The 19,010-nt window shown below is 37.4% G+C and overlaps 1 long non-coding RNA gene across 1 annotated transcript; it reads right to left on the bottom strand.

Moving 5' to 3' along the window:
• Nucleotides 1–6: 6 nt before the first annotated feature.
• Nucleotides 7–8,317, bottom strand: LOC144356043 (uncharacterized). Its single transcript, XR_014927026.1, has 3 exons — nt 8,230–8,317; nt 4,416–4,486; nt 7–261 (listed from the first exon to the last, which is right to left on the bottom strand). It is a non-coding gene; the product is annotated as an uncharacterized LOC144356043 (long non-coding RNA).
• Nucleotides 8,318–19,010: the final 10,693 nt, after the last annotated feature.

Here is a 19,010-nt window from a genome sequence, read left to right on the forward strand (position 1 = left end):
CGCACATTTCAGTTGTGTTGTTGTTTTCATTAATAATTCAAAGCATACCATGTGACATTAAAAGCATAATTCTCCAAGTGTATATGTTGGTAACTTTCATATAAATTTTCAGTGACTTGAGTATATAAGTGTTTAGGAATTTGTATCACTTCTCTGGAAATCTTGAAAATCTTGGGAAATGAAATGTACTACATTGTATTCCAGGGCTTCATTGTGTGAAGTGTTCTTCATCTATAAATTGGCAGCAAGTTCAGTTTTCACCTACAAAATAACAGAATGAAACAATATAACAAAATATATTTGGAGTGCAACATCATTTTATGATGGATATCTAACTGCAGTTTACCATGTATTTATGTGCTTCTATAGAGCCTAGCCTTAACCTATCAAAATATTATTAACTGGCAATGTAGAATATTAGATGGCAAGAATGATTCCAGCATAATAAACGGGTCTAGCTCGAATGCTAGTTTTCTATGTGTCTCTACAGAACCTAGGATAAAGTGGAATGTATCTAAATAAAAATACGGTGTGATAACAATGCAGCCTATCTATCTATAATACAACATTTCTATGTGTCTCTACAGAGTTTATCAACATAGCTACATGTAAATACTATTTAGAGATACCGTATCAATGTATAAGTATTATGTGATCACAAAGCACCATATCTAGCTAATTTTCTGCGTGTCTCAGAGTCCACGAAAATAGCTACATGTGATACATTAAAAAATAAAAATAAAAGGAAGGTGTGATATCAGAGCAGCCTACTTATCTAGAATGCTACATGTAGATGCAATTTATTAAAGTAATAGTATGATGTGATATCAGAATAGCCAATGACTAGGAATGCTTGTTTTTCCATATCTTTGCAGAACTATGGATAATACAATGTAGATGCAATGTATAAAAGTAAACATATGGTATGATGTGATATCAGATCAGCTTATCTGGCTAAAATGCCCGTTGCATATTTGTCTTATTAGAGCCTGGATTATTACCTACATGTAGATACAATGTATTAAAGATCGACATGGTTTATAAACAGGCGCGGTTGGAGTTCATTATTCAAATAAAGTCGCCCTCACTCACATTAATATCTGTGTATAAAAGCTCCACAAAACATATTATATTTCTGTTTTTCAAATGTGAATGGCGCCATGAATATTCATGGTAGTTATAAATAAAAAACGGATTGAATTTGGCAGGTAGACCATTTACTTTTGCCGGAAAAATGGGTTTCAAAAGCGTCGAGTTTCCAATTTGCCGGCAGTGTAAGTCCCACCACATCGTTTTCAAAATGCCTACTTTGAATATGAGGTAAAATAAACGCTACTCGTGCGTTGCTGATACAAACAATGGAATGAATTACCAAAAAGAAAACAGAGGTTGTCAAAACCAGACAGAATATAAAGTGTCTCTCTGAAAACACAGACGGTGGTTGAAGTCAACTTGTCAACGATAAACAGCATTCATAAGCCGTAATAACAATTTTGCCTGAAGTTATGATATACTAGTATATGCACTCGATGTACATTTTTATTTATTCAACAATCTTCGCTCACTGCGCTCATCAGGAAAAGTCCACACGATGGTGTGTGGTCGATCGACAATCTCGTTCTATTCACGGTTATTTGTAAATCAATGTAGAATAGCTTGGAATAAAATTCTATGCACATGTCATACAAAACAATCAACAATTTGTTGAGGCTTTCCACATAACTATTACAGTAAAAGTATGGTGTGATGTGATATCAGAGCAGCCTATCTAGCTCGAATGCTAGTTATCTAAGTGTCTTTGTAGAACAAAGAATAATATCTAATTGTGGATGTAATTTATTAAAATAAAGATAAAGTATGGTGTGATATCAGAGCAGCCTAACTAGGCAAAATGCTAGTCATCTCCGTGTCTTTGTAAAACCAAAAATATTACATGTATATACAATGCACTAAAGTAAAAGTATTGTATAATGTGATGGGCTTCGCTTGATAGAATGCTCGTTATATGTTTGACTTTTTAGAGCCTGGATTATTACCTACATGTAGAAGCAATGTATTAAAGTTAAAGTATTGTGTGATATCAAAGCAGCCTAACTAGCCAAAAGGCTAGTTGTCTATGTGTCTTTTTAAAATCTGGAATATTACCTACATGTAGATGCATTGCATTAAAGTAAAAGTATGTTGTGATATTAGAGCAGCATATCTAGCTAGAATGCCCCTTATATATGTGTCCCTTTAGGGCCTGGAATCTTACCCACATGTAGATGCACATGTATTACAGTAAAAGTATGGTGTGGTGTAATACGAGAGCAGGCTATCTAGCTAGAATGCTCGTTATACACATGTCCTTTTACAGTGTATTACAGTAATAGTATGGTGTGATACCATAGCAGACTATATAGCTAGAATTAGGCAGAGTGTTTTCAACCCGACTATTCACATAGTTTATACCCACCATAGACTCATGTCATTCAAAATTATCTGTCATTCAGCCGGCAACAGAGAGAGAAATCTAGGTCAGGGGAAGCCCCGTGACCTCAGAGATTTTCTTCCACAGTAGGGACCTTGTGTCTATGTTGGGTAAGAACTGTGTGAATAGGCGGGTTGAAAACCCTCTGCAAAAATTCACTATGTTCAATTACCCACCTTAGACTCCAGTCAGTTAGAATGACCATTTTGAGTCAAACGCAGAAAGGTGGTGGTTTTCCATGCATAAAAGGGTGTCCATAGCCCGGCACAATATTCCCTACTTACGACTACCACTTAGATAAGTACAGTGACAGTGTCTTAACTTGACAGTGTCGTACCCATAACAAAGCAACTGCAGATAGGGTGACAGGGTTGCCCGACAATGCTAGACCCAAATTCAGATGCTTGGGTGACTAGCATTCCAAAAGAAAAAGAGGCTGAAATAGTTCTGCATGAGGGCATAGGCCTAAAACGAGACCGTGACATGTCCAAGGAGTGCTGACGGGAGAAACTTCTCTGCACAAATCTGTAGCAGAGACTACTTATTCGCCTATGCGCAGTGATTCTTGTGTTTATCTGGGCTTGGTCAGTAACCAAAGTCTCATCTACTAGAACGGGTCCCACTGGAAAAAGACCTTCCTCAATTGTTTGGCCCTTTGGTAATGACTGGTAAACCCGTTTGCGCTCTCCTAAAGCCCGCCCTCAGTATATGATAGAGGGGGGGGGGCACCTGAGGCAAGAGCCAATTATTCAGCGATCGCACAAAGCCCATGTGCTCGTACTCTGTGTCTCTGTAGACCCTGTGTCATGTCTTGATTCCTTAGTACGATTCTCGTAGTAACTCAACCCTCGAACTGGGCATAGAGGCAATTCTCGATGATGGGTGACAAGGCTGGCCTGTAGCCAATAGTCATAAATCTTGCACACTGTCGCAGTGATCCACCTGGAAATGGAAGTTGGGGAGAATGGTCTGTCCTGCTTACCATAGTCATAACACATAAACATGTGCTTGCTGCCATGCCTTGAATCCTTAGTATGAGTCTCGTAGTAACTCAACACCCAAACTGGGCATAGAAGCAATTCTCGATGGTGGGTAACAAGGCCAATGGTCGCTGCCTAGGACAAGCCCAACTCGTCAAACAAATGGATGAAAACGTCAGCTACATGGTCAACAGAGAGATGGCATGGATCAATCTCCCTTCCACTACACCAACATATGCCCGCCATTTTAGGACGCAGGCTGCATTGGTGGAATCCCTATTTGCCTTGGCCAGGACGTTGGCAGCTCGCTCAGATAATCCTGAGTTTTTTGCACACACAAAAATAAGAAAACAAACTTATCCTACCAGCCACTACGTCTACTGTTACCAATGGTTCACAGCTTCTTCAGAAATCTCAGTCGAAAAAATGGAGACTGAATCAAACTGGTTTTGCTAGGATGCTCACTTGATGCAGAGAAAAACAGAAGTGATCATAAGGCAAGATGGTGTCCCCTGCCTTGCCTCGGTCACGTGGTTCGTGATGTGGAAGAAAATATATGAAGTTATGGGACTTTCCCTGACATAGATTTTTGTCTTCGTCCTTGGTTGAATGGCAGAATAATGCCTACAGTGAACGTAGTGCATGCTTGTTTTCTCTGTGTCTTTACAGAAGCATGGATAATATACAATGCAGATGCAATGTATCAAAGTAAAAGTGTGGTGTGATATCAGAGCAGCCTACCTAGTTAGAATACTAGTTTCATGTGTATCGCTACAGAATGCAATACAATGTAGATGTAAAAGTGTTGTGATATCTTTCTATAGAACGCTAGTTTTCTATATATCCACAAACCTAGCATGATAGCTACATGTGGATAAAATATTGGTGGAATGTATGACAGTAGGAAAAGACATAACCATCTACATATATACATATTTAAAATTGCCGGAATGAACTACACTTACCTAAAGTGGATTCTGCGTGTGAAACCTTTACTCAGTACACTATACAAAATGATTCTAACCCAAATATATATCTATATTAAAAGAGTATAAAAGATTATGTTGTTATTAAAGGACTGTATGGTAATAAAAAACAGTGTTAGGTTGTGTCAAGAGTGGCGAATAATTTACCTCATATTTAGCAAGCAATTTGCTTAATTTATTCTTCAGTACGAGTAGCACTTTTATATTCAACACCAGAATTAGTATTACTTCAAACGTTTTTTTTTTTTCAAATCAGATGTTAGTCAAAGGAGGCGGCAGGTTTTTTTTGACTGTGCGGCGAATATTTTACGTAAATGTAAACAAATCGATTTTTCCGGGGGGGGGGGGTCCGGGGAGCATCCTGCCCTTGGGAAAATGTTGATATCTAGACCCTCTGAAACGCTAATTCCTGTATTTTGTCGACTGACCTTCCATTTGTTTATTGACTTTTCTTTTATATGATTCGCTGAGGGCGCGAAACACCGGTGTTTTTAACTAGGTGGGAACGCGAGCAGACAATTTAGCATAATATTTACACACAAAAAAAACAGTGCTAACACCGGCGTGTGAGAACGTATCTATAGTGATACTCCCCGCTCCATACTTTCCTGCATTAAGATAAGATTTGCTGATACAAGTTGATTCATCTTGTATCAACAAATATTTACATCATGCAGTCTCTGTCGCAGGAGACTCCAGATGTTACATTCTTTGGGACGGCCTGGATTCAGAAATACTCTAAAATTGCGAAGAAAACGAACATTTTGCTGAGAAAAAAAAACTATGAAAAATGTTGTATTGTTACGACGTGGAGATTTTATGAGAAAATGATTACGACTGTGACCGACCTCCACAGTTGCCCATGGAAGACTAGATACCAATAAAGGATGTTTACGGGTAAACAGAAGCTCTGTTATCAGGGATATATTTGCTCAATGATTAGGTCAAGAATACGGTGCAATGTTTGGCAAGCACAAGTAACCTTCAATTTGAGTAGGAAAATAATTAACAATCTCCGACTGATATGGATACTTCCTAACCACGTTGTTTTACAGTAGATATGTGGTATACAAATTACCAGCACGTGTTAAACGTTATTATAGAAGCAGTAAAACAAAGGCTTAGTGACAGAAGGTATCAAATTTACATTTAATTTATTTTATATTAAATAACTAATGTGTTGCACTGTGGAAGACCTGTTGGAGACTGGGTTATAACAAAAACTTCATCATTCAAATCTATGAACTCTTTGTAGTTTTGATGATTTTGTTTGCATTATTGTTAATCATTTCAATTGATTATTGTTCTATAAGTCAGAAGCAGCTATGTTCAATTAGTTAAACATGTATATGTATATGTAATTAGTTTGTCACGTAAATGGCTGATCATGTCACAGCCGATGTCAAAAACAAAACATTTAAAGAAAATGTGGAAAATAAATCGTAAATGAAAAACAGTAAATTTATGCCAAAATGTACAATATGCTCACGGTACTTCAAAAATCACCTAGGGGACATTGTCAGAGGCGGCGGCGGCGTTTTTTGACTGTGGGGGTGAATATTTTATGTAAATGTCAATTTAGTCTTCCATGGGCAACGGTGGAGGTCGGTCACAGATGTAATCATTTCCCTGGCACTCTCAGGTAACACTTTTACTTGAAAGCTAATTCAAAAGTGATGGTTAATTACTTCTCAATTTTATCATTTCCTTCAAACAGTCTCGGTTGGCCAAACTTGAATTTTATATTTCCAACAATTCTAGTCTATTGTGTTGTCATATTTATTTTATTTCTACTTTTCTTGAATTGAGAAAATAATTATTTCAAAAAAATATTTGAGACTTATTATGGGGTAAATAACTCTCGTTCAATTAATTTCCACAATTGTAAGTTCTTATGATTAAGAAGTTATTCTTTAGATTGGATATTTGATGTTGAAACAATGTTAACTCCTGAATTCAAACCCTCAATGAGTTCCACACATGGTATCAATACCATTATACCGCCGAGGATATTCCTCTCTTTCCTGAATTGTTTTTCGAAATATAGGATACACCATTGTGACACTTTAATATCGAGCAAAACTAACCTTGTTTCTGTGCTTTTTTGTCAAAATCAGGTAACTGTCAGTTTAATTACAATGTTTACTTAAGGTAGAGATGCAGTTTACCTGACAGGTATTTTAATTAGTTAATTAGGAAATCAAGATGACCTCCCTTGTCCACAAAACTATATATTTTCGGAAAGCTTATTGTATATTATTTTTTTGATTTTGTTAGTATTTGTTTATGGACACTGTAGTTTAAAATGTACACAAAAATGTGCTTTCTTGTTCAAAAGTGATTACAAAAAATTAGCTTCTAAACCATGCTTCTGTTTCCTGTCAAAATTGGTTTATGGGTACAACTGTTTACTCTGAAGAAAGTGCCGTCTTGAAAACTGTCTACCAGTTGTCAATTTTGCAGGGCAGCAGCTCAAATTTCACTACTTCAAGTTTATGTATAAATGAACACCCGGGCTAGTTGTCTGTAAGATTGTTGTAACACTGTTCAACCAAAAACAATGCCCCGGGGGCGTTTTGAAGATAAATACATTGTCAATTATTTGTGAAAATTTCAAAACAAAACGTCAAAACGTCACGGAGCTATTTTTTTAAAGTTCTGGGATGTGCACTAAAAAGAAGCTGAGATAATTGCTAATTTGCATAACAATTCACTCAGTAAGAAGTTTACTAATGCTCATAATTAAAATGACTGTAACAGTTCCAAATTTAAATGGATTATCGTTTTGTAAAAAAGTTAAATATAGTGCATAATATGGAGATCCTGCCATTTCTTTTTTTCACCAGGTTTCTTTTTTATTGTTTATGTACAGCCTTGCTAAATCTTGCTAAGCATTAAAAAGTTTGCACCTGTTATCTATATTTATTTGATTTTAAAACTAATTTTGTTTTATCGCAATGGCACACTTGTGTAACATTCCACAACGTTGTTCTTTGACTATTGTTTATTTTGACGACTACTTCAATGTTCTAATTAGTCGAATGGGAAAGCCAAAGCGATTGCGTTGGTATTGGCAAGTGTTTATCTATTGTGAGTCGCACCCTTGGCGTTTGTATTAGGCGGTTTTTCATTTCCAATGTTTGCTACGTTGTAATATGCAACCACTTCCCCCGTTTTATTGTGATGTTTCAGTGTTAAATGATGTCTTCTTTGTCTGTCACGCCATGACCTAATTTTACAACCACGGGCAGATTGCAACGAAGTGCATAACCTTCGGCTTGATTCGACTGGCTGTATAATTTTTCTGCCAACAAGCAAAGATTTATTACCGTTATTATCATTATTTTATCACGTGATTTGTTTGTTTGTATACAGCAATTCATATATAACGACCCTTAGTGAAGGGCATTTTTTGTGACATCAGCAATTTGTACAGTGTGGATTTGGATTCTCGAATTGTGCCTGGACTTTTAGCCAGTGTATATTTCATTATTAAAAAATCATGTCATATTATTATAACTGAAATTTTGAACATAATAATTTTGTCAATAAAAATATTGTTCTACCGTTAGACTATTACTAACCATTATTCTACACCAGTGCAAAGCAAGAAACGCAATGGTGGCATTGACGGTCGCATGTATTGAGATTACACGCCGCTGAGACAACAAACGCGATCGTTCATACATACATACAGTGTTCACAGGTATTATTTATAATTTCACGAGGTCCATAACTCTACAAACATGAATGTTTGACGAGTATACTTTAATCGTAGATATATATCACTTACTTCGCTCGGAATATTCCTCAATCCTGACATAAGCTCGTCCTGTATAATCTGCACTAAATTGCACAATGGCGGTAACCCCGATGACCTCAAATTAATGCCCTCTACGATGACAACATTTTATTAACAGTGGTATCGCCTCCAGATGGCGCTCTTGTTAATTGCTTTTGTATCAAAGGATATCAAAGCACAGGTTGATTCTGCATCATAGTCCCGCTTTATACAGGTATTGTTAAATAAATAGATATTGTACTGTAAGAAAACCCTACCTTCAGTACCTCTTGGGTATCTTAAAATCATGGTGATTCACACAGGGACCTGATGAACTACTTACGTCAATACATGGACGTCTTTGGGGCGGAGCAACTATGTCCCAGTACAAGACCTTAACCATTCTCAAGATAATGGTAATTATATAATTAACACAGTTTGGTAAAGTATAGCAATACTACTTCATTAAATTGAATTATCAACGCTCCGAAACCTCGAAAATCACTATTACTTGTTAAGACCAATCAGCCTGCACTATATATTACAAGGGATGAAACAAAATATGCACATGTAACCCGGGCTTACTTTGGGTATTTTTAGATCCATGCTATATACGATTTTTGCCCATTGTTCGTCTTACATCGCTTAAATATCCACATATGCCGTTTTGTGATATAGCGCTCTCTTGTGGTACACTAGTGCTAGCCTTATGTGGTTTTCGATAGTATTGTATACGTTATATCACCCTGTAGCACGCTTGGTGAATTTTCCTAATTTTTTCTTGTGCGTTACTTGGGCCGTTCTGACTGCTGCTTGTTGTCATTTTTAACGGTCTTTTACTGTTTACGTATTTCGTTATAGGCCCATGCCCTGCGTTGTTTTGGCTGTTTTTTCTGGTGAAGTTCGTTTTATGGCATGAAAAAGTGTTGAACTTGAACGTACTTTTTTTCTTTAGTACACCGTCATTTTTGTTTTATTACCTAACACTTTTAGGTTCATGTGCTGCAAGTTACAGAGAACATACCTAATAGGCCGTCCCTCAGCAAATAACTAATCCAAGGCATTTTCAAAATCGGGAAACTTATTTATTTATTCATTCATTTATTTATTTATTTATTTATTTATTCATTCATTCATTCATTTTGAACAGCGGTGTCTTCCTTCAAGTATTGCATTGTGTTGTTGTGTGTTAAAACCATCAAGTACAATAGAATGATGGTCCAGTGGCCGACATCCTGTGTTTATAATAAACAAATAAAATAGTGTCGGTCTGCAACTTTTATTCCTGGTTGGAAATTCTGATTCCTGGACGGAACCGTCCGACGTGGGAAGAAACATGTGATATAAATGTTTGATGTGTAACAGATACACTAGTATGACTTTATGTCCGGAAATGAGGGTATTTACTCGGTGAAGTTAAACTATTCTGTAATTACGGCATTCATCGTACTTTATCCACCATGTAATATGTCAGGTATGTAATGGCAATCCTGAGCTTCAACCTGAGCTTGCTCAGAGTCAACCTGAGCTCCATTCTGAGCTTCAACTTGAGCTTGGGAAATTGCTTACAGCTCAGAGTCAACCTGAGCTCCATCCTGAGCTTCAACCTGAGCTCGGAATATCGTTGTTCACATCAGAAGCTCAAAACGAAGTTGGGCCACCGACTCCGAGCTCGCTATCGAAAACGAAGTTGGGGCGCCGAGTCTGAGCTCTAACCTGAGCGTCTAAGATCAAATCAGCTGCGTTGAAGTCACTTATTAAAATATACTCGCTAGCGAAAACAAAGTTGGGGCGCCGACTCTGAGCTCTAACCTGAGCGTCAACAATCAAACCTGCTGCGTTGAAGTCACTTATTAAAATATACTCGCTAGCGAAAACAAAGTTGGGGCGCCGAATCTGAGCTCTAATCTGAGCGTCTAAGATCAAATCAGCTGCGTTGAAGTCACTTATTAAAATATACTCGCTAGCGAAAATGAAGTTGGGGCGCCGACGATGAGCTTCAACCTGAGCGTCTAAGATCAAATCAGCTGTGTTGAAGTCACTTATTAAAATATACTCGCTAGCGAAAACAAAGTTTGTGCGCCGACGCTGAGCTTCAACCTGAGCTCAAATCAGCTGTGTTGAAGTCACTTATTAAAATATACTCGCTAGCGAAAACGAAGTTGGGGCGCCGACTCTGAGCTCGCTGGCGACAACAAAGTTGGGGTGCCGACTCTGAGCTCTAACCTGAGCGTCTAGGATCAAATCAGCTGTGTTGAAGTCACTTATTAAAAGCAGTCGTTTCACACGTGTGAAACACGTTTCCTGTTTTTATTATCTTTATTTCTGCTTTTACTGTTTTATTTTCTTCTGAATGTCTGTGTCAAAGTCAAATAGGATATTCTAAACACGTTTCCTGAGCTTGAACTTGGGAAATTGATTACAGCTCAGAGTCAAGCTGAGCTTCTATCCTGAGCTTCAACTTGAGCTTGGGAAATATAGTGCGACTCACCGAAAGGGTCGCAGTGTCGCTCTGCGAAACGGCATATTTTGTTGGGAAGACCAGTTGTCAAAGTGTAATTACGTTGGAACACATATGCGTGCATTGTTTTATGTTGATGTCAATACTTTTTTCTGAATTTCGAGTTGACATTTAATTTCGCGGTTTTGAGCTGTCCATGGACCATGAGCTGTCCAAGCCATTCGCGGTGTTTAAATTTTGCGGATTACCGGAAAACAAAACGAAGGATCACACCACAGGAAGCATAAATAAATCAATAGTTGCATAACATTTGTGTATCATTTTTTTATTGGAAATGTGTGACAGTGGGACAACTGGGAGTACTGTAGGTTGCTGAGAGCATTTTCATTGTTATTCATCTTCTCGTTTGTCGTGATAAAAACACTGGGAAATCGCAGTGTTTTCAAAAAACACGATCGACATGGAAATCAAGTCCAAGTTCCGGGTCCCCGTAAACTTCATTAGATTGTGTGTGTATGGCGGTCTGTGAACGTGCATGCACCTCCATGGTACTGTACTACCGTGCACTGGGTCTCAGACTAGTAATCTGAGACTGGGCACTGAGGAAAACGAACCGATATCAGGTTGTCATGACGTTGACCATTGCAGGCACAGTCAACCAATGGTATAAGTGGATTCACGCAACCATATTGCTACATTGTACCAAGCATGAAAAACTGGGAAAGACGTTTCACCGGTGAATTATTGGAGAGAAACGTTGTAAATCACAGCGTTCCACAAAGCCATGGTATTCATAATTATAATTGTTTATTGGAGGTGTTCATAGTTGCGAATTACTTGCATAGCTTCTATTTACAGAAACAAGCTGATAACACTAATCAATGTGTATAGCGAGCCTGGTATAGCAGTCCAGTCACGCTTGCTTCCATAAAGCGTTGATCTGATCTGAGCTGAGACATTATGTAACGATGAGATAGTTGGTGGGTATTTACAAACTACATAGTCCAAGTTGGCCACGTCGTGGACAACATGCATTCACCGTGACCACAGTGAGTTGGACAAACTTATGTATTTTAATAAATTATTAAATAATAAAATGTTATATAACTTTTCCCTTACCCCCTACCTGGTATTGATTTCAAGTAATCACTGATCTTTGTTAATACTACTCTTTCCTTTAATGCGCGATGTAGACACACTATAAAATTTGCATATAACATTAGCGCATAACAAAGATTGTGATTCGATATGGTGGTGTTGAATATCTGTGCAATATGGCAGTGTCGTCTGAAAACCACGCATCAAAATGGTTTCTGTTTATTTATTTACTGTTATAGATCCTGTGAACTAGCCATTGAATATGATGTCGGGAATAAATGGTTTTCTGAACAAGCTTTATTACTTATTGCTGGCAATATTCCAGTATGAATTGGGAGCAAACTGTGACACCAAATCCAGTCGTTGTTTTGTTATGCTTCTAAAATATATGCTTCTAAAATATATTTTTTAAATAAAATAAATTAAATAGAAATATTATGTGTATTTGTATGTGGAAACAAGACTGGCTCACTCAAAAATATAAAGAAATGAGGTCTGCAGTTTTTTTTAAGTTTTTTTATTTGTGAAAAAAAATGGCATTTTACAGTGTAAACAATTAAACACTCACAATGCGAGGCCAACATGTCAATTCTCTTGCTTGAGTGTGAAAGTACATGGTTTAGTGACTACCTCTTATATTTTTAAATTTTAGAATTTCATTTATTTGGGAAGGTTCTTCTATAAAAATAGAACAGATACATATATAGAAGCAATGTAAAAGTTGCTTTGTCGAAATGTGTTTGAGAACTTTCGAACCGTTTGGGTCCGCTTCTTGGCGCATGGCAAGTTATGCCCGTCTAATCGTTTAACAGGGGAAAGAGACTGCATATAAACTTGAAAAAAATGAATTTTTCTCGATGTCAAACCGGTTGCTATGTAGTAATTGTATGGAACAATGCATTCTGGTTGTCCAACTACGGAATGCGGTAAACCTATCCATAGCTATAGTACACTATTTTCAGAGACTCATTCTCGCCCCAGAGTTTATTTTCGCTTCGAGACTCAACTGAAGAAATCTGTGTAGGCTTGGCGTAAAAGAGGCCGGGGCCATGGCGTACGACGATGCGGCGACTTGGATTCAGTAATACTCCACTATTTGGCTCAAGCAAGACTGTAAGGCTGTATGTTAAACCATGGAGCTCCATGGTTAAACGTACGATGTATAAAACGCGTCGCCGTGTTCACATTACTAACTATTATCAGCTCATTACCGACTGGCACCGAACCAATTCTGTCGTCGTATCGCTTATTTGGAATAAAGACGTGTTTTAAGAGCAGGTCAAACCTTCCACCATTATTCGACTGAAGTCTGTCATATTGTATTGCTTAACTGAAGAATGACACCTCTTGGTGTGTGAATTGAGTCTTATCCATTTAACATCAACAAACCACCAACTATTAATTGCAGCGGATTTCCTAATTTGTAATACACATTTTAAATTTAAATATTTTATTATATTATTAACAGTTCCATAATGTCTCTCACACGGGCATAGTTGTACCAAGGCTTCGAATGTAATTTATTCCAGGGACGTAACGACAAGCGTATTTTATTTACGAATTGTACAGCTACCAGTCTTTTCAACATCAGCTTCCGCTATTGTTATTTGCACATGGTGGGATCTAGGCACGCGCCGAAATTTTTAAGCCTTTATGTTTGGAGAGAATTACAGCACTGGGTTTACGATTGTCCGGACCCACATCTTGACCCACTGGGCTCGTGCAGAAATCACGCTGTCATTCGTCGATCTGTTAGTTGAACCAAACATGGAAAGGGAAACACATATGATGAAAACAGTAATTGACATATTGAAATTAATTCCTTTTGTTATTATAGTATTTATTGCGAGTCATCGTGCAATGAGTGGCTTAGAAGTTTTGATATTTATTTGTTTACGTCAATGTAGCATTGCAAGAAAATATCGGTTGCAGCACATGAATATTCGTCGCCGACGACACAGTCACTCTACTCACCTAGTGGAGTGACTGTGATTTCAATCATTACTACTGTATCCGATCATATGTATATTTATGTGTTCTCTGAAAATTCACCACTGATTTCGTTTCGTGCCGAGCGTTCAAGTAGATCTCTAAGGTGAACGCCACTAATGTGTACCCGGCTGAGAAATGATTACGTACTACAATATACTAACACTGACACTCTTTTTCTAACTTTTGAAAGTAATAGTTTTAAGAAACATTCATTGTGTGTTTTAATCATAGGTTAATCAACAGTATGTTTATAAGTTCAGTCACATCAGACAAAACACATATCACTTGATGCCACAGTGGTAACACCTCTTTAATTGTAGAAGTAACACACATGATCATAAACAATTGCTATGTTCACTCGGCAGCATTTTATCGGAGCCGAACTACTGCTCCTCCCACGGATTAACAGGAGATTATCTACAATGCGTTCATTCGTTCGGGAGCCGAACGAGAGCCGAGATTTGCCAGAGTTAGATTTGGTTCGATCAGAGCCGAGCGGAACAGTGCCCTTGAATAATTAGTGACTGAAAACGATTTTAACGTCGTGCTTGTGTTTTTTCTTTACATGTCATGATGCTGTTGAGCTAGGAGAAAAAAGAGCCTGAGCATGGAGGTAGAAAAGACAATGACTGATATTATGATTTAGGCATATGTACTGGTATCTCGAATAAACAGGAAACACGGCAGCTAAAATGCGTTTAATACAGCCTATTCGCTCAAGATATCGTCATGCAAAATTATTCTATACCAGTGCAAAACAAGAAACGCAATGGTCGCATTCTTGGTCGCATGTGTTGAGATTACACGCCGTTGAGACAACAAACGCGATCGTTCATACATACAGTGTTCACAGGTATTATTTATAATTTCACAAGAACCATAACTCCACGAACATGAATGTTTGACGAGTATACTTCAATCGTAGATATATATCACTTACTTCGCACGGAATGTTCCTCAATCCTGACATATGCTCGTCCTGTAAAATCTACACTCAATCGCACAATGGCGGAAACCCCGTTGACCTCAATAAAATGTTGTCACCGTAGAGGGCATTAATTTAACAGTGGTATCGCCTCTAGATGGCGCTTTTGTGAATTCCTTGTATCACAGGTCATCACATCACAAGTTCATTCTGCACAGTAGTCACGCTTTAGACAGGTATTGTTAAATAGATATTGTACTGTTAGAAAACCTTACCTTCAGTACCTCTAGGGTATCTCATACGAAAATATCTGCTTACAACTGGTTTTAATCCATGTCGAACACGTGCGCAAAATGACCGTTTTCGGCAAGGCTTATCAGCCACCTCAAGTTAAAAAAAACATGAAATAAGAGCCAATGTCAATAGAGTAGCCTAGTTGTTAAAAGTGGATTAAGTACTGGCGGCTACCCGACTTCTGCATATGTATGTCTCTAAACGCTTGCTTTTCAGTTGATTTAGTCATCTTTTTTTAACTCAGAAGCCCTCAAAACGTAATATTACATGTGAGAACGAAACTAATCCGTCGAGATTTTACGTTTTCCTCGTAAAAGGGATGCTGGCTGTTCCCTTTCTGGACTCCCTCCCACGTATACTAGTACTTCCAATTCCTACCATGTTCTCAGTTGGTGACGCTTGTCAAGCTAAAAATGCGCAATCAGTACTCATTTTCAAATTGCCCAATCTCTCACTATTTTCGCATTCTAATCAGCCGCATATCGCTTAATTTTCGACCGAAAAACGACCATATTTTTATCACTTTCTTTTTTCACTCGCTTATTAAAAACACTGGCCGCTTGTTCAAACACTGATCACTGGCACATGAATTGTCGAAATGGTTGTTTTAGTGCTAAAGTTTGGGATTCAACGAGTGTTAACTATTATTTAATTTCGAACAACACTTCCAATCCATCATACCTTGTATCTTTCGCGAACGCAACTTGAACTATGACCTCTTGTTATGTGAACGTTCCACAACAAGCTGATAGAGCGGGACTGTGTTCCGTTTAAATCCAGGGCTGCTACTGCGATTCAAGAATATGATTATCGAGACATTAACGTGATACAGGCAGTGCTAATTCATTAGGACAGAGAGCAGAGAAACCAGGAACATATGCCACGGCCATGTATTTGAAATGTGAGCGAGCAGACGGGCGATATTTCTGGGTTCACGCGGTCAAAAAATAAAGCAGAAATTATTCAACAAGCGGTTGCAAAAGCGAGTGAAAAAAATGATCGAAAAGCAGAAGCGAGCAGGGTGTTTGGTGAAATTAGTGCTGTACATTCAGGTCCTTTGTAAAAACACGATCGGCCAAGATCTGTCATTCTGAAGCACGCCAGAGACATAAAAAATGCAGTTTTGAATATTGACACCGTTCGTATTTTTTAAATGACAAAAAAACAAAAAAAAGTGTATGCTGCTTAAGCGGTGATCGATCGAAACAGACTCGTTTTGCAAGTTTTAACGGCTACGTTTTGTTGAAGATATAACACTTCACTTTCGGAGTTATTGCCAAATATAATGTACGACAGCAAAAAACAACATTTGGTTATATGAAATTGATTAGCATTCATGTACGTCAGTACTGTTGAAATTGTATCGTCTGTTTCGTCAACCGAACGTTACAACCCGAACCTGTTCGACAATTATTATTGCAAATGTAATTTCTTTATCCCTGGTCAATAAATCCAAAATCAAATCAAAATCGTACTTATAGTACGTTATTTTAGAATGATTTTGATTTGGTTTCACGTGATAGTAATGCTAAATGATAAGTCAGACTATCTAACACTCGTTTTGATGAATGGTGTGGCTTGTGGGTAAGAATAGAAAATGGATATCGATGATGTTGTGATTATTACTTTTTCAAGGCCGATCAGCCTGCCCTATATATATATGACAAGGGATGAAACAAAATATGCACATGTTACCCCGCTTACTTTTCGCATATTTAGACTCGTACTATATGTCATTGTTTCCTATTGTTCGACTTAAATCGCTTAAATATCCACGTATGCAGTTTTGTGATATAGTGCCCTCTGTGGTACAATAGTGCGAGTCTTATGCGGTTTTTGATTTCGGAAGATTTCATCATCTGCCTCACCCCGTCGGGTTCCCATGAACGCCGAAGGGCGGCGGTGGCACACACATTTTTTTAGGTGCCGAAAATAATCCCTCAAATTACAAAGCACATTGTCAAAATCAGTTATGAGTGCTGATAAGATACTCGGTTATTGCACACTGTCGTCCGATTACATATAAATCATATGTTTTTCCAAATTTCACGCATTTATGACGAGATTTGACAATTTATGTTTCTTGTGATACCAGATACAACTGTGCATGCGTAGAGCGCCCACAAGAAGACAAAATTCACAGTCTTATAAATTGAGGGCGCTCCATGCATGCGCCGATTGACATAAACACCAGTATCTGGTATCACAAGAAACATAAATTGTCAAATTTATATGTTTGTGTGCTATGAATTTTTGGCAGCAGTTGGCATCGACTGCAAGTCATTCCGTTCTTTATTCATTCTAGTTTCACTGTACTTGGAAATTATTACTCGCGTATAACTTGCATTCCAATTATTTTGAGCATTACACCATTGGCTACTTCTCACATACATTTTATTGTCAAAGGTGTGTTTAACTGACATTACTTATTATCTGTATATAGCTACTTGAATTTGAACCAAAACGTTATTGGCAAGACTCAGAATACGGCAGTGACAGCCAACAACACGTAATTGAAGGCAAATAAACACTTGAAGCAGAAAGGGCTGTTTCGAGTCGTAAAAGAAAGGACGAAACCATTGTTGACTTTTGAGGGGAATGGAAATCAGTCGATTAAAGAGTGTCACAATAAGCGAGGGAGCAAATCGTTTTTATGCTATGAAATAGTGAAGACCTTGAACGTACTTTTTAACTTTAGTACAACGTCATTTTTGTTTTATTACCTAACGCTTTTAAGGTTCATGTGCTGCAAGTTACAGAGCACATACCTTAGCGACCGTCTCTCTGCAAATAATTAGGCAAAAGCATTTCCCGTTTCAAAATCGCGAAACTGTCCGTTTTTACGCTGTCTGGGAAGTTGCAATTACTAAACGAAGTGCAGAACGACGAAGCTGAAATATCCAATAACCAACACATACTAAACATTATATATGAATTTGTTACCACTCTTTTACTTACTACCTTATACTAACATATTATACATGGAATTAAACTGCAATGGTAAATATGCCTTGTTTATTTATTTATCACTCCCCCATTATCTTGATATACGACAAATTACGATCTGGTTCGTTTGTTTGTTAAAAGTAACAGAATATCAATCGCATTGGAGAAGGTTAAAACCAAAACACATTAGGCCGAATTCACACGTGTACGTTGATTTTGAAAAGCGGGAAATATACTTGCTAAGGGTAAACTATGTTATAATATTTACCATAGTTTATTCACTATGTGATAGATTGATAAATATATTTATGATATTCGTGATATATAAGCCGATATTTACTCGATTATACGATTCAACTGTATGTTGTATAATCACGGCATGTGCCGTGAATAGGGAATATTGCAAGGAGTTATATAAAAACATATAGGCTGATTTATCAGAGTACAACATTCATATACATTGTCCACATAAACACATGGTAATTATGCCTTTCAAAACTATGACGTCGACGTATTTCGAACAAAGTCATAACATATGTGAAAAAGATGGTCACATCAATCTAAATAAACGACTTTATTCTAATACATCGGGAGTTTTATAGCAAATACAAAAATATTCATGTGCCACATAGACATATTTCGATACCTGCATGTGAACCTAATATATTATTAGATTAAAGGAAGTTTAGAAAGAACTCCCGTGTGCTGAGAGTATTGGAGACACATTAAAATTAATTCAAAATTTAAGGTTTGCTTTTCAAACAAGTAGCTTGACAACAAATTTTTGTTTGCTATTTGAGATGCATAACATGAAAACAATGTGATTCATTATCAAAAATTATAGTACATACAGTTTTTAGTCCAATTAGAGCTAGAGCAATGAATTCAATTTAAATCTGAATTTGTTAGATATCAGAAATGGGCTAATAATAGTTAATCAAAATGCATGTTTATCAAAATTAAACTAATCACGTCCGTGGATTACCTCAATGAACTAAATGAATTATTATTAAAATTAAGCAATTATTATGCATAGATGCATGTATATTGTTTCAGGGTGCACATGTACACAGTTTC

The sequence above is a fragment of the Saccoglossus kowalevskii genome, chromosome 18 (genome assembly GCF_978046115.1).
Source record: "Saccoglossus kowalevskii chromosome 18, keSacKowa6.1, whole genome shotgun sequence".
Classification (NCBI taxonomy): Eukaryota; Metazoa; Hemichordata; class Enteropneusta; family Harrimaniidae; genus Saccoglossus; species Saccoglossus kowalevskii.